The sequence below is a fragment of the Chrysochloris asiatica genome, unplaced genomic scaffold (assembly GCF_000296735.1).
Source record: "Chrysochloris asiatica unplaced genomic scaffold, ChrAsi1.0 scaffold00212, whole genome shotgun sequence".
NCBI classification, from domain to species: domain Eukaryota; kingdom Metazoa; phylum Chordata; class Mammalia; order Afrosoricida; family Chrysochloridae; genus Chrysochloris; species Chrysochloris asiatica.
In genome coordinates this window covers 387,243-403,844 of record NW_006408730.1, presented here as the reverse complement: position 1 = coordinate 403,844, position 16,602 = coordinate 387,243, and positions in this window count along the sequence as shown.

Genomic DNA, 16,602 nt, shown 5'->3' with positions numbered 1-16,602 from the left:
TGAAGATTCCTCCACTCTCTGTTGGTATTTTGAGAAACTACCTCCATGAATATAGGTCAAGTTCATCAAATTGTAACAATTTATCCTTGTTTCCTTATCAAAACTTTTCTTTTAGTTTCCCCTTTTGTTGTTGAAATTACTGCCTTTTGGTCTATCTACAGGCTCTTTTGAACACAGTTAAGTGTTCTGGAATATGAAAGCTTTGAAATGTTATACATAACTTGTCATGATCCACACAGTCAAAAGCCTTTGCTGTCAATAAAACACAAATAAATATGTTTCTGGTATTCTCTGCTTTCAACCAAGATCTATCTGTCATTAGCAATGATAACCCTAATTCTCTGCCCTCTCCTGAATTCAACTTGAATTTCTGGCAGTTCTCTGGTGATGTATTATTGCAGCCATTTTGAATCATCTTCAGCAAAATTTTACTTGCATGTGATATTGATATTGCTCAATGATTTCACACAAATATGGATCTTTTCCAATTCCGTACATCTTCTATTTTCTTTAGATGCTTTCTGCATCATTCAATATTTTGCCCCTGGAATCCTTTAATAGTGCAAGTCCAGACTTAAATTTTTGTCTTCAGTTTTTTGTAGTTGTTGTTGTTGTTATTGTTAGGTGCCATCCATTCAGTACCAACTCATAGTGACTTATGTACAACAGAATGAAACATTGCCCAATCCTGGGCCAACCTCACAATTGTTGCTACGCTTGAGCCCATTGATGCTGCCACTTTGCCAATCCATCTCATTGGGGGTCTTCCTCTTTTTCTCTGATCCTCCACCTTACCAAACATGATATCCTTCTCCAGGTACTGGTCCCTGCTAACAATATGTCCGAAATATGAGAGACGAAGTTTGGCCATCCTGGCATCAAAGTAAGCAATAAACACCATTTATTGGAACAGATTGTCTCCCTGTATTTTTAAAGAAAGTTATTTTTAAAAGGTATGGACACTGGTGGTGGTGTTGGTGGTTATGTGCCATGAAGTCGGTTCCAACTCATAGCGACCCTGTATAGGGTTTCTGAGGCTGTAAATCTTCACAGGAGCAGAAAGTCTCATCTTTCTCCTTCAGAATGGCTGGTAGTTTCGAACTACTGATCCTGAGGTTAGCAGCCGGACTCGTAACCACTACACTACCAGAGTTCCTTGTATGGACACTATCCAGCAGTAAATGTAACTTGGAGAATGACAATTACAAAGAAAAATTCTCCATTCAATTTTTTGAAACACAGCCTTTTCTATCTGTTCTAAGAAGAGAGTGGGGGAAAAGATCAGTGTTTTACAAATGGGTATGTTATTTTTTGCTGGGGTTTTTTTGTTTGTTTTTCAGTCTTAAACATGGAAACAAAATCAGTTTATAAAGATCTTATAAATCTGCCTGATTTATGAATATGTAATGTGAATATTACTATGAAAGACTTCCATTGTTGCAATGGTCTTTAATTAACCACTTAGAGATCTATGTACTAATGTGCCTGGACTTCCACCACTTGGAGATCTATGTACTAATGTGTCTGGACTTCCCCTGGTTACTATATATGTACTGTCTCTATTCTACACAACCACTCTTATTATCCCCATTTTATGTATTAGCAGACTGAGGATATATGAAACTCAGTGACTTTCCCCAGGTTAAAGAGTTAGTGTGTGGGGAGGGCTGAGATTGAAACTCAGCTACCCTGCCCTCTCCCTTTGCTAAACCTGACACTTCATCACATCACACCACCCTCTTTAAAAAGAGATTTCAACTGAAGTCCAGTTGATAAAGGAAGTTGTCAGAAATTAAAAAGAAACCATATTTTTAATACCTCATTATAAAGTCAACTATATTCTTCTGAGTATGTTTTCAATGTAGTGATTTTAATACCATTCATTCATTTTAATATTTAAAACACCTAAGAAAATGAGGACTGCACACTTATTGAAAATACTGTGCTATGGATTTATGGAGACCAAATTCTTACTTCAAGGCTGGTAGAAATAACACATGGTTAGTTGATTGACAGGATTTTTTTTTTCTTCAAAAAACAATTGTATATTCTTTTCTAGTTTGTCTGCCAGCATAATATTATAACTGAATGTTCCATACACCTACCTCTGGTAATTCCTCTAGTGCTGTAACATATTTTATTTTCCTCATATTGCAAAAAAAAAAAAAATATATATATATGTATATGTTGTTGTTGTTGTTAAGTGTCATTGAGTCAGTTCCGACCCATAGCGACCCTGTACAAGGTTTCCGAGGCTGTAAATCTTTACAGGAGCAGAAAGCCTCATCTTTCTCCCGCAGAGCGGCTGGGAGTTTCAAACTGCTGACCTTAAGGCTCACAGCCCGATTCGTAACCACTACACCTGCATATATATATATATATATATATGGAGAGAGAGATTGAGGTAGTACTTTGATTAATATTGCTAGACCAGATGTTTCCTCTAACTTAAGATGGAAACCGCATATAATCTGTGAGGGTTGACAGTTTGTCAGAACAAATATCTTGACTGTACCAAATGAATTTTTTATATCCTTTGTAGTAACAACCGGCTAAAATCCAAAGACAGGTGTTGCCAGAACATATCTCTATTAAATATTGCTGGCTGGTGTTATTACTATGTGAGACAGTGGCTATTATTGAATTTGATTGAAGCAGAAATATCTATTTACAGAGAAAAAGGGTCTTCTTTATGTTGTTCTTAAGTGCTGTCGAGTCAGTTCTAACCTCATAGCGACCCTGTATAGGGTTTGCGAGGTGCAGCTGGTGAGTTTGAACTACCGACTCTGTGGTTCAAACTAACTTTGCAATCCAGGGTTTATGCTACAGTGCTACACCAGGACTCTGTTGTTGTTGTTGTTGCTAAGTGCCATGGAGTCGGTTCCGACTTCTAACAAAAACCCTCACCACTGGACCAATAAATAACATTCTTATCAATGTAGAAAAGATTGAAGTTGTCAAGGACTTCATTCTTCTTGGATCAACTATCAACACTCACGGAAGCAGCAGTCAAGAAATCAAATGATGTATTGCATTAGGCAAATCTGCTGCACAAGACCTTTTAAAGTGTTGTGCAAGTATGTCAGCTTGAGGACTAAGGTGTGCCTGACCCAAGCCATGGTATTTTCAATAACCTCATATGCATGCAAAAGCTGGACAGTGAATAAGAAAGACCGTAGAAGAATTGATGCTTTGGAGTTATGGTGTTGGAGAAGAATTTTGAAAGTGCCATGGGCTGCCAAAAGAACCAATAGATCCGTTTTTGGAAGAAATGCAGCCAGAGTGCTCCTTGGAGGCCAAGATGGCCAAACTTCGTCTCTCATACTTCATACATATTGTCAAGAGGGACCAGCCACTGGAGAAGGATATCATGTTTGGTCAGGTGAAGGGACAGAGAAAAAGTGAAAGACCCCCAATGAGATGGATTGGCTAAGTGGTAGCATCGATGGACTCAAGCGTGGCAACAGTAGTGAGGTTGGCCCAGGATCAGGCAGTGTTTCGTTCTGCTGTGCATAAGGTCACTATGAGTCGGTGCCAACTCGATGGCACCTAACAACAACAACAAAAATAGGGTTCCAAGGAGCAGCTGGTGAGTGTGAATAGCCGACCTTGCTTTATGCTACAGCGCCACACAGGAATGAGTCATTGTTTCAATAAGCACTACAAGCTGTTGTTCCCTTTGTGCACCGCCAAGTGTGTTTTAACTCAAAAATCTCCAATAACTCAGTGTAGAACTACCTCATAGGGTTTCCTAGCCTAAAGTCTGTATAGGAGCAGACCTCCAGGTCTTTCCTCCCTTCAAGGATCCCAAGCTCTATAAACCGGAGATTCTAGCTGGTTCTTCTTGGTTGTCATGGCCGATGAAGCACAATCAGAACAGATCCAAATTTGTAAAATGTAGGTGAACCAAAAAAATAACTAGAATGGGAAAAATAATGGATCAATGTTCTACTAGAAACTATCTCCATCTTCAAAAACAAGGGCAGCACATACATTGCACAGCAACCAAATCTTGTGACGCAAAGAATTAGAAATAAGGTGTCCATCTCAAAGGGGGTGACTGGCAGCACTGTGGTGAATGTGTATTCATCTCCAGGGTCCTGGAAATAATTCACTGTTGCCCATCTGACTCCTGAAACCACTCACCTTTTTTGAGTCACCCAGACTAGAGTTGTTACCCTAAATTTTTCCCATTTCAGTTACTGTTCCAGTTCACCCACATTGATAAATTTCATTCCATTCTGATTTCACTTCATAACCTGGAATGAACTGATTTGCACTTGTTCAAAGCCCTGCTGTAAACTACATGGTCAAAAAGAAAAGAATCAAAATGTATACAGTAACGAGTAAGACTTCATCTAGAAGTTCTATTTAATGCTCGTCTGTGAATCAAGGCCTTATAAATTGAATTAAGAAGTGTCCTGGTGTGGCACTGTAGGATAAGCACTGGACTGCTAACAGCAACGTCAACAGTTTTCTTGTCTTCCTTTATTTTATCATATCCTTAGTGCTGGGGGTTAGGTGTTGGACTGCAAACTACAAGATCAGTGGTTTAAATCCACCAGACACTTTATGGGAGAAAGATGAGGCTGTTTGTTCCTGCAAAGATTTAGTCTTGGAAATCCTACATAGGGTCACTATGAATCAGAATCAACTTGCTGGCAGAGGGTTTGGGGGTTTTATATAATTCTTGAACTTTAGCAAAGTCATTATAGCCCTAATATATATACTGATATTTTTTTGTCTGTTACAACATTTACATAAAAGGGTTTTGCTGATCATTTAAATATATTTGCTAAGTAATGTATTTATCACAGTGATAAATAAAGGAGGGGGGGGAAGGTGGTATTTGCTAAGTGCTTTAAATCCACTGTCCAATGCCCTGTAAAATCAGTTCTGCTTGAAAACCCAAGAATTGCATTGCAACTGAATTGATTTTATATTTATATTGGTAGTGTGCTGTGGAGTTGGTTCCAACTGATAGCAACCCTGTATAGGGTTGCCAAGGCTGGAAATCTTTACGGGAGCAGAAAGCCTCATTTTTCTCTCATGGAACGGCTGGTAGATTCGAATTGCTGACCTTGAGGCTAGCAGCTTTGATCTTGAGGCGAGTAGCCACTATGCTACAAGTCAAAACCACCAGAGTTCTGTGAGAGCTCAAGTCAGTCTCATGCACCAAGGAAGAGAGCAGCTCTCTCAACGTGACCCAACCTGCTGGATAACTGAATTGTTTCCCGTGCTTGTCTGAATTCCTGGTGTCGGGAGGGGAACTGGAAACTAAAGGTACTTAGCTATCAAATTGTACCTTATATATTTGAAAGAGACATTTTCCACTGAATGGATAGGCGTGGGTGGAGTGGGAGCAGATAGCAGAGAAAAATGGAAGAGGGACTGACGTACTTCAGTGATTAGAGTCCATTGTGTGAACATGCCCCAAACGCCATGGCTGTGGAGTTGGTTCCCACTGATAGGCCCTATAGGACAGAGAATTGCCCCCTAGAGTTTCTGTGAGTTTTACAGAAGCCCACTGCCACATCTCTCTCCCATAGAACAGTCGATGAGAAACTAGAGCTTGTGGTTAGCAATCAAGGGCTTAACCACTGCACCACCAGGGCTCCTATGGCCAAGAGAAGGAAGTGCTGAAGATGAGACCAAGAAACAATGCGGCTTCATTCTGTGGAACCTAGACTGAACTAGACAATTCAGATAAATGTCTCTTTTTCTTATCACTTAATTACCTGTGTGGGTAGGGAAGTAAGCCCAAATAAGAGCTGAAACCCCATAGGGTACTTAAAAAAATCAATTTAGTTTCTGCTGATCAATTCATGTGATGATATGAAATTTTTACTTCAAATAAACACAGGTTTGGAAAAAAGATTTAATCTTTAATCAAACAAAATCCATCTGATGAAAATTATATATTTGCCAGTGCTGATTTATTTATATATATATAATATATTCAAATATAACAGCAGGCATTTTAACTTTAATAAGAACCATTCCAAAGTAATATGGATAATAAACATCCCCCTCGAGCTTACCTAGTGGACTTAGTAAAACTTTTTAAAATGAGGGTTCACATAAAGAATTTTAGGCTTTCAACCAACAGTATTTAACAGTTTGTATTATCTTGGAAAAAAATGTTGTCATTACTGACTGGATAGGCTAGAAACAACAAAGGCTAAATGTGTGGTACTATAGGACAAGCCCTGGACCGCAAGGTAAATTTGAACCACAAGGACGGCAGTTCAAATTCATTAGTCGCTCCTTGGAAATCCTACGCAAGTTGCTATGGGTCAGAATTAACTGGACTGCACTAAACAATAATACCTAAATTAAAGCAAGAAAGAGTGTTGGGGCAGGCTCTGTTAGTAGGACAAGCTTGAATTCTGGCCGGTTCAAGCTGTAGGGTCCATTTTCAGGGTCCATTGCCTGATGCAATGCAATATGTCATTTGATTTCTTGAATGTTTCTTCCATGAACTGTGATTGTGGAACCAAGTAAAATGAAGTATTTGACAACTTCAATATTTTCTACATTTATGTTATTTATGGGTCCACTTGTGAGGTTTTTATTCTTTACATTGAGGTGCAATCCATAATGTCGCCTTTGATTTTTATCAGTATTTTAAGTCCTCTTCACTTTTAGCAAACAAGATTGTGTCATCTGCATATCACAGGTTGTTAATGAGTTTTGCTTTAATTCTGACACCATGTTCTTATTCAGATAATCCATATTCTCAGATTATTTGCTCAGCACACAGATTGAATAAATATGGTGAGAGGATACAGGTCTGGTGCACACTTTTCCTCATTTTAAACCGTTCAGTAGCCCCTTGTTCGCTTTGTCTAAGTACAGATTCTTCAGGAACACGTGACATGTTCTCGACTACTCATCCTTCACAATGTTATTCATAGTTTGCTATGATTTACACAAATACCTTTGCATAGAATATAAAACAGTTGGGTGGCTAACCTCAAGGTCAGAAGTTCTAAACTGCCAGCTGTTCTGCAGGAGAAAAATCAGGCTTTCTGCTCCAATAAATATTTACAACCTCGGAAACCCTATACAAGGTCACTATGAATTGGAACCAACTCCACGGCACATAAGCAACTAACCAAAGCCATCTTTCTGGTATTCTCTGCTTTTAGCCAAAATATATGGGCCATCAGCATGATATCCCTATTTCCACATCTTCTTCTGAGTCCAGCTTGAATTTGTGACAATTCCCTGTCAATGTACTGCTACAACAGATTTTTTTAATTATCTCAGCAAAATTTTACTTCCATGTGACATTAATGACTGTTGTTAAGTGCCATCAAGTCAGTTCCAACTCAGAGCAAGCCTGCATAGGGTTTCTGAGGTTGCAAATGTTTGTGGGAACAGAAAACCTCATTTTTCTTTCATGGGACAGCAGGTGTGCTTGAACCACTGACTTTGTAGTTTGTAGTACAGTGGCTATCTTCTAGAGTCACTGTGCTCCCAGATATTAGTGATATTGTTCTATAATTTCTGGATGCTGTTGGGTCAACCTTTCTTTGGAATGGACACAGATATGGATCTTTTCCCAATCTTTACCTACCAAGACGGGTAGCTGCCTTCCAAATTTCTTGGCATAGATGAGTGAGTGCTTCCAATGCTGCATCAGTTTGTTGAAATATTTCAGTTTGTATTCTGTCAGTTCCCGGAGCCTTGTTTTTTTGCCAATGCCTTCTGTGCCAGTTGAAGTTCTTCCTTCAGTACCATTGGTTCTTGATCATATGCTACCTGCTGAAATGGTTGCACCTCGACCATGTCTTTTTGGTACTATGGCTCTGTGTATTCCTTCCATCTTCTTTTGATGCTTCCTGCATTACTAAATATTTTGCCCATGGAAACTTTCAGTATTGCAATTCAGGGCTTGATTTTTTTTTTCAGTTATTTCAGCTTGAGAAATGCTGAGCGTGTTCTTCCTTTTTGGTTTTCTAACTCCAGGTCTTTACATATTTCATTGTTAACGCTTGACTTTGTCTTCTCAAGCTGTTCTTTGAAACTTTCTATCTCTTTTACTTCATTTCATCCAGTTGCTCTAGCTTCTCTAAGGTCAAGAGCAAACTTCAGTCTTCTTCTGACCGCTTTGTCTTTCCTTCTTTCCTGTCTTAATGGCCTTTTGCTTTCAACATGGGTTATGTTGTTAATATCATCCCACAGCTCTTCTGGTTTTCAGCATAGGTCAAAAGCATCAAAATGGTTTTTGACTTGGTCTCTAAATTCAGGTGGGATATATTCAAGGTCCTATTTTAGCTGTTGTGGACTTGTTTTCACATTCTTCAGTTTCAGCCTGAATTTGTATCTGAGTAATTGATGGTCTCTTCCAGTCTGCCCCTGGCCTTGTTTTGGCTGATGGTATGGAGTTTTCCCACTGTCCCTTTCCAAGGATGTAATCAATTTGCTTTCTGTGTATTCCGTCTGGGGAGGTCCATGTCCAGAGTTACCTCTAATGTTGTTTAAAAAAAAAATGTTATTTGCAATGAAGTCATTGGTCTTGCAAAATTCTATCGTGATCGCCAGCATCATTTCTATCAACAAGGCCGTATTTTATAACCACTGATCCTTCCTCTTTGAGCTGTAACCTCCTTAAGATGCCTTTCCTCTGTAGCATCAGCCTCTAGAGTACATGCTTGTTGTTAGGAAGTGTCAAGTCAGTTCCAACCCATAGCGACCCTGTATAGGGTTTCTGAGGAGTGATTGGTGACTTTGTGGTTTGTATACATATTTAGTGATGGATGCTTTTATCGGAATTTAGTTGTTTTTAAAAACAAGTGTCTTTTCTAGTCTAATATATAACGTGAACTGTTTTAATAACATGCAATGTAGGCCATTAGCTTTCACAAGTGAGCTTAAATGACCCATCAATTGGTGGGAGGAGACAGTGACATTGCAGTGAATGTGGCATAAGTTAGTTATCTCCAAGTTTTGTAGTGGGAGGTGAAGGAAAAAGGTGATTACTGCATTAGGGAAGTTGAGCAAGAAGGCTGTGATTGATGTTAAGAGGAAAGAACGAGTAACGTAGAAGTTAAAGGCTTAAAAAAAATAAAGACTATCACTTGGAGTCCTGGTGTGGCACTGTAGGATAAGCACTGCACTGCTAACCACAAAGTTGGCAGTTCAACCCTATTAGCTGCTCTTTGAAAACCCTACAATGGGTCACTATGAGTTGGAGTCAACTTGATGGCACTTAACAACATACTTTGGAGAAAGATCCATCAGAATACAAGAGAGAAAAGAATCAAGAGCAAAAGACGAGACAGGAGTTAAGCTTAAGTTACGCCTTTATTCCTTCATGGTGAGATTAATAGTAACACCGATGGATCGAAGAATAAATTCAGCCAGTTCACACAATGAGGTCCAAGTATGGCATAAATGTGAATAGACTATTTGTACTGATACTGAGTAACATGTTGTTGTTGTAGTTGTTAGGTGCCAGCGAGTCAGTACTGACTCATAGCAACCCTATGCACAGCAGAACGAAACACTGCCTGACTCCGGGCCAACCTCACTATCGTTGCCATGCTTGAGCCCATGCTGCCACTTTGCCAACCCATCTCACTTAGGATCTTCCTCTTTTTCTCTGACCCTCCATCTTACCAAACATGGTATCCTTCTCCAGCGACTGGTCCCTCCTAACAATAAGTCCAAAGTATGAAACATGAAGTTTGGCCATCCTGGCCTCCAAGGAGCTCTCTGGCTATACTTCTTCCAACACAGATCTGTTGGTTCTTTTGGATATTCTTCTCCAACACCATAACTCAAAAGCATCAATTCTTCTACGGTCTTCCTTATTCAGTGTCTAGCTTTTGCATATGTATGAGGTTACTGAAAATACCATGACTTGGGTCAAATGCACTTTAGTCTTCAAGCTGACATCTTTGCTCTTCAACACTTTAAAAAGCTCTTGTGCAACAAATTTGCCTAATGCAATATGTCATTTGATTTATTGACTGCTGCTTCCATGAGTATTGATAGTTGACCCAAGAATAATGAAGCCCTTGACAATGTCAATGTTTCCTCCATTGATAAGAATGTTGTTTATTGGTCCAGTGGTGAGGGTTTTTGTTTTCTTTACATTGAGATGCAATCCATACTGAAGGCAGTGCTCTTTGATCTTCATTAGTATTTTAAGTCCTCTTCACTTTCAGCAAGCAAGGTTGTATTTGCATGTCACAGGTTAATGAGTCTTCCTCCAATCCTGATGCCACGTTTCTCTTCATATAAGCAGCTTCTCGGATTATGTGCTCAGCATACAGGTTGAATAAGTATGGTGAAAGAATATAAACCTGGCGTACACCTTCCTACATTTCAAACTATTCAATGTCCCCTTGTTCTTTTTAAATAACTGCCTCTTGGTTTATATGCAGGTTCCTTATGAGCACAATAAAGTTCTATTCTTTGCAATGTTTTCCATAATTTGCTATGATGCACAGTCGAAAGTCTTTGCATAGCCATTAAAGCATAGGTAAATATCTTTCTGGTAAGATCCATCTGATGTCAGCAATGACTGTTCCATGTCTTCTCCTGAATCCAGCTTGAACCTCTGGCAATTCCGTTGATGTACTGTTGTAGACATTTTTTATTTATCTTAAAATGTTACTTGCACATGGTAATATTGATATTGTCCAATAACTTCCGCATTCTGTTGGGTCACCTTCACTTTGGAATGGGCACAAATGAGGTAGTTGTTGGAACAGAACAAGAGGATGTTAGTTTAAAATCAGAAATGATGTGCTGCAGGCTTGTCCTCTCACGTACTTATTCAGTATGCTGAGTATTGAATCCCATATGAAGAATGTGGAATCAGGACTGGAGGAAGACTCATTAACAACCATCCTTGCTGGAAGCAAAAAGAACTTGAAACACCTAATAAAGATCAAAGACTACAGCCTTCAGTATGCATTGCAACTCAATTTAAAGAAAACAAAATATCCTCACAACTGGACCAATAACATCATGATAAATGGAGTAAAGATTAAAGTTGCCAAAAACATCATTTTGTTTGGAGTCGGGCTGCTAACATCAAGGTTAGCAGTTCGAAACTACTAGCTGTTCCATGGGAGAAAGATGAGGCTTTCTGCTCCCGTAAAGATTTACAGCCTCAGAAACCTTTTGCAGGGTTGCTGTGTCAGAACTGACTCCATGGCACACAGCCAAAATGATCACTCATGGAAGCAGCAGTCAAGAAATCAAAGGACATATTGTATTAGGCAAACCTGATGTAAAAGACCCCTTAAAGTGTTCAGGAACAAAGATGTATTTTCAATCATATCATTTGCACGTCAAAGTTAAGACAATGAATAAAGAACCTAGAAGAATCTATCTTGGAAGAAGTACTGCCAGAACGCTCCTTAGGAATCAAAGATTGCAAGACTTTGTCTCTGATACTTTGGACCTGTCAGGAAACACCAGTCTTTGGAGAGGGACAGCATGCTTGGTAAAATGAAGGGTCAAAGGAAAAGAGGGAAACCACAACGATGGATTGACATGATGCCACCAATGGGCTCAAACATAACTGTGAAGATGCCACATGAGCTGGCAGTGTTTCGTTCTGTTGTGCATGTAGTCGCTATGAATCAGAACTGTCCTAACAACCACCAGACATAGAAGAGTACTATTACACTGTGAGACATGGAATCAACACACAAAATGTGTATCAGTTGTTGAATGGAAAAGCTATGTGCTCTGTAAACTTTCATGCAAACTACAGTAAAGTTTTAAAAAATTTCCTTCCTCCTGTCACACTACTTGGACATTGTAAACACAGTATTCAAGATCAGATAAATTCAAGACACGATATATCCAAGGAGTCCTGGTGTGGAGCTGTGGGTTAATGCGCCAGACTGCAAAGCCGTTTGAACTGCAAGGTCGGCAGTTCAAGCTCACCAGTCGCTCTTCAGACACCCTATACAGGGTCGCTATGGGTCAGAATCAACTCTACAGCACTTCACAACAATAACAACAGTTGGTTACCTTCATAGCTTTATTTTCAGTTTAACAAATCTGGGAAAAGATTTACAAATAAGAAAAATCTTCTTTCAAGAGGTGGAGACATCAGAAACAATGTCCAGGGCAGCATGTGGTGATATCTCCAGTCGCTTCATCAGTTTCAAGACAGTTTACTTGGATCTCTGCCTCATCTTTCTTCTTTTTCGTTTTAGCCTAAGACATCAGAACACTTATTAAAAAGTTTTCTTTTCAGCTTAATTGTGGTAAGGGGGATTAGGAACACTGTTCCAGACTTCTTTGTATACTTCATATGCCTACAATGAGCAATCTAAATTATTACTGTTGTCCGATTATCTGTTTTAATAATAATGGTCTTTTTAGTTGACGTGTACTTAGTTTACAGAACCATTTCTTTCTATTATATTAGGCGCCTTTCCAATGTTTTACTATAGCCAATAATGTACATTGTTTAACACTTCTAGAACTACGTCTACTGTTGAACATTTTGACTACTTACTAAGAGCTGATCAAATTTTGTTTATTACCATAGTTTGGACTCCTGGTGTGACCCTGTAGGATAAGTGCTGAACTGTGAACCACAAGGTCAGCAGTTCAAACCAACCTCAGAAATCCTATACAGGGTCACACTGAGTCAGAACTTATTCAAAGGCACTTATCAACATCATAGTTTAGCATTGCAAAGTATTCTGGACAATACTTTCATACCCCAACACCCTTTCCTTAGAGTGGATTTAATTATTTTTTTTCTAATGTGATGCTATAAGGTGAGCTTGAACTGCAGACCTTAAAGTTCAACCGGCTTTGCAGTCCGATGCATTAACCCACAGTGCCACACCAGGACTCTATGAGGATTCAAAAAGTTAACAGAATTACATCATCTTTTAATTCCAATTTCCCATGAACTTTTTAAAGTTCCTTTGTGTATACCATGTGGCTTCCTGGGAAGAAACGAAACTGCCGGAAGGTCAAAGCTAGGGATTCAGCAGCCCCAGAAAAGGAAAGTCTGGGCGAACAATACTAACGTTGGCTGGGCTTGTAGAACACCAGACATTGGTGGAAAATATAGCTGTAACAGTAGTGAAATTTTAAAGTCATTTGGGGAAGCTCAACATTGCCAAGTCTTCTGCCTGCTCCGGAGAAATATGTATGCATGACATTTCAGGCAACTCATAACGTGATTCCCCCACCGTGGATCCATTGCCTTGCAACTTAGCGATGATATCAAAAAGGAACCTGGCCAAGAAATGACTGGCTTATAAACTTTCAAGAAGGAGCCTAGATCCAGAGGGTATGGAAGAAGGTAGAATCTCCACTGAGTAGTATCCAATCTGCCTGGGCGGGGCTGATGAAAGGAGATAGGGATAGGTCCCTTGTGGTACAAGGCTGAATAGTTATCAGGACTGATTGACTTTGCTGTCTAGGAGAGAAGGTCCCTGAGACCATCAAGGGAAAAGAGCAGAGAGCGGTACCCTACCCAGAGAGGCAGTGATGTCAGAGATGGAGGCGGAGATGATGACATGGCGAGATGGGAGTGGCTGGGGACTTTAGACCCAGAGAGGGAGAGGGGCTGTGTGCTGGAGGGGTGGGGGTGGGGGGCAGGCTTCCAGGGTTGGTTGATGATACCTGGAGGGGATTGTAACCATGGCAATGAAATGATATGCAATAGGATGAATGTAAAGTAGTGCGGAAGAGTAATCACATCCTGCACTCTCTCCACGGGCATTGCTATCACATCACACAGGAGGAGGGAAAAAAAGTCACCCTGCTAATCTGATACAATTTGATGAACTTGACCTGCACCTATGGATTCAGTAGCTCAAAAGAGGGAACAAATCTTTATAGCAAGGATCATTCCCACCCCCTCCGTATAGAGTAGACAGGGATGGGCACTTTGGATAAAATGGGGGGCTACAAAGGCAAGAAGTGACTGGCTTACAAGCTTTCAAGAGGGAGCCTAAATCCAGAGGGCATGGAGGAAGGTAGAATCTCCACTGAGTAGTACCCAGTCTGTCTAGGTGGGGCTGATGAAATGAAATGCCGATAGGTCTCTTGTGATACAATAGTGAATAACTGTTATCAGGACTGATTGTGAAGGTTGAAAATGTAGAGGTGGACATTTTATAGCAAGGAGGGGAGTGATTAACTTTGTAGTCTAGGAGCGGAGGTCTCTGGGACCATCAAGGGACAAGAAGGGAGAGCGGGACCCTACCCAGAGAAGCAGTGATGCTTGAAATGGAGCAGCTGGGGGCTTTAGACACAGAGAGGGAGAGGGGCTGTGTGCTGTGGGGTAGACGGGGAGGATATAGGTTTGTAGGGTATACCCTCTGGTTGGCTGATGATGCATGGAGGGGACTGTGACCATGGCAATGAAAAGATAAATGATAGGATGAATGTAAAACTGATTCTCCCATGTAAATGATCACATAATTCACAATAAAACATTTAAAACAAAACAAAACAAAAAGATACTCTGCAATCTCAGATGTTAAGTGCCGTCGAGTAGATTCAGACCCATAGCGACCTTGTATAGGGTTTCCAAAAAGCGACTGGTGAGCTTGAACCGCTGACCTTGCGATTCAAAAGACTGCAGTCTGGCACATTAACTCACAGCGCCACACCAGATCTCAGATAACTTCCCTTAAAAGTCACCCACCCAATCCAGCTTGAGTCTCCCAAATAAACGAAACCCTAGGCATTTACAAAGCTACTGCACATCTGGGATCCTGGTATGGCGCTGTGGATTAAAGCACTAGACTGCAAGGTCGGGGGATCAAGCTAACCCCCAGCTCCTTGGTACACACTTGACCAATGTACCTAACAATTTTATGCTTGACTTTTGCAACCTTTGCAATTATTATGCAAAAAACACATTTTTTCCCCATAGTGGTTAAGAATCGGGTTAAGGTCAGCAGTTCGAAACTACCAGCTGTTCCGCGGGAGAAAGAGGAGGCTTTCTGCTCCCGTAAAGATTTACAGCCTCGGAAACCCAGTGCAGCATCGCTATGAGTCGGAACCGACTCCACGTTACTAACAACAACACATTCTTAAAGTCCTGGTGTGACGCTGTGGGTTAATGCGTCAGACTGCAAAGTCATTTGAACTGCAAGGTCGGTGGTTCAAGCTCACCAGCTGCTCCTTCGAAACCCTATACAGGGTCGCTTTGGGTCGGAATCGACTCGACGGCACTTCACAACAAACCAAATTCTTACGGTGGCTCTGTACTGTTAGCACTGGACCACAAGGTCGGTGGTTCGAGCCTGCCAGGTGCTCAGCGAAAGAAAACAAGGCTTTTTGCTCCTGTAAAGATGAACTGCCTCAAAAACCCTAGACAGGATTGCTATGAGCCGGAACCGACTCGGCACTTAACCGTAAGGGTATTTTTCGAGTTGTTAAAAAAGAAAAATGCTAGTTTCCTAGGCCATTAACTTAGGAATTCATTTCCGACACCAGCTGCTCTTGGGTGAGAGGAAACAGATGTCGCAGCACGACGTACCTCCGCATCCGCTTCTTTCGCCACTGCAAGACAAAAGCAGGCAGGCGCTGAGCCCGGGCCGCCACTGCTGCCCCCGCCTGCCCACCCGCCCGCCCCAGGACAGGCCTCCTGCCTGGCTGTCTCACCTTCGCCCTCATGACTCCTGGAGTCGCGCCGTGTGCCTCACTCGTGCATCCAGAGCCGCATGAACTAAAGGCACAAGCAGCCTCGCTCAGCAAGAGAAGCCACCCCCTTAGAGTGAGAAATTTATAGTTGAGGAGCTCCGCCCCCGAGGTGGACTCGGCCAATCCCGGCAGAGGAGGAGCACAGCTTTGGTGACCATCCTATCAAGAATGCCAACACACAGTTTGAATAAGATCGGCCAGGGTTACTGGCAGAGCTAAGGCCTACACCCACTTCCGGGTGTTAAGAGAAGGGGAAAGAGCTAACAGGAAATTGAAGGGTTAAGAGAATGAATAGGAACTGGGTGCCACTTTTAGGCTACAGGATAGGCTGACGCACTAAATTCCACCTCTTGGTTTGTTCATTTCATCCAACAGATTCAAGGCGAAGTGGAGTGAGTACATTCTCAATTTAAGTCATTTTTATTTACAATACGAGTCTCCAAAAGGTCGTTAGTCATTTCTTAAATAACATCTCAATCATATAAAACACAGCTAGAACCAAAGTAGCGAAATATATACAATATAGTACATTAAGTGCTTTTAATATTGTTAATTTTCTTAAAAGAGGCTATTACGATTTACAACGTCATTTCTCTAAATTTAACTTTTCAAAAGACGCAATGTACATTTTTTTTACAAAACCGATAAAGCAGCATTATAAAAACTGCTCATGATTGTAATTTTTATTTTTCTATAATACACTGCACCCGTGTTACAAAAAAACAAGGGGTGGGGGCATTGCACTAGACAATTTGAATACTGCATAAATCAGTATGTTAACACTTGGAACAGTGAACAGCGTGATCTGCTTCAGTCAGGCTCGAAACAGTTTTCACTCTGCTAGCTAAGCAAACTTTCTACACAGATTACCTTCCTTGGCACTACTACAAGGAGAGACTGATGCCACAAAATCCTACTACTTACAACACACAACAACAACAAAAA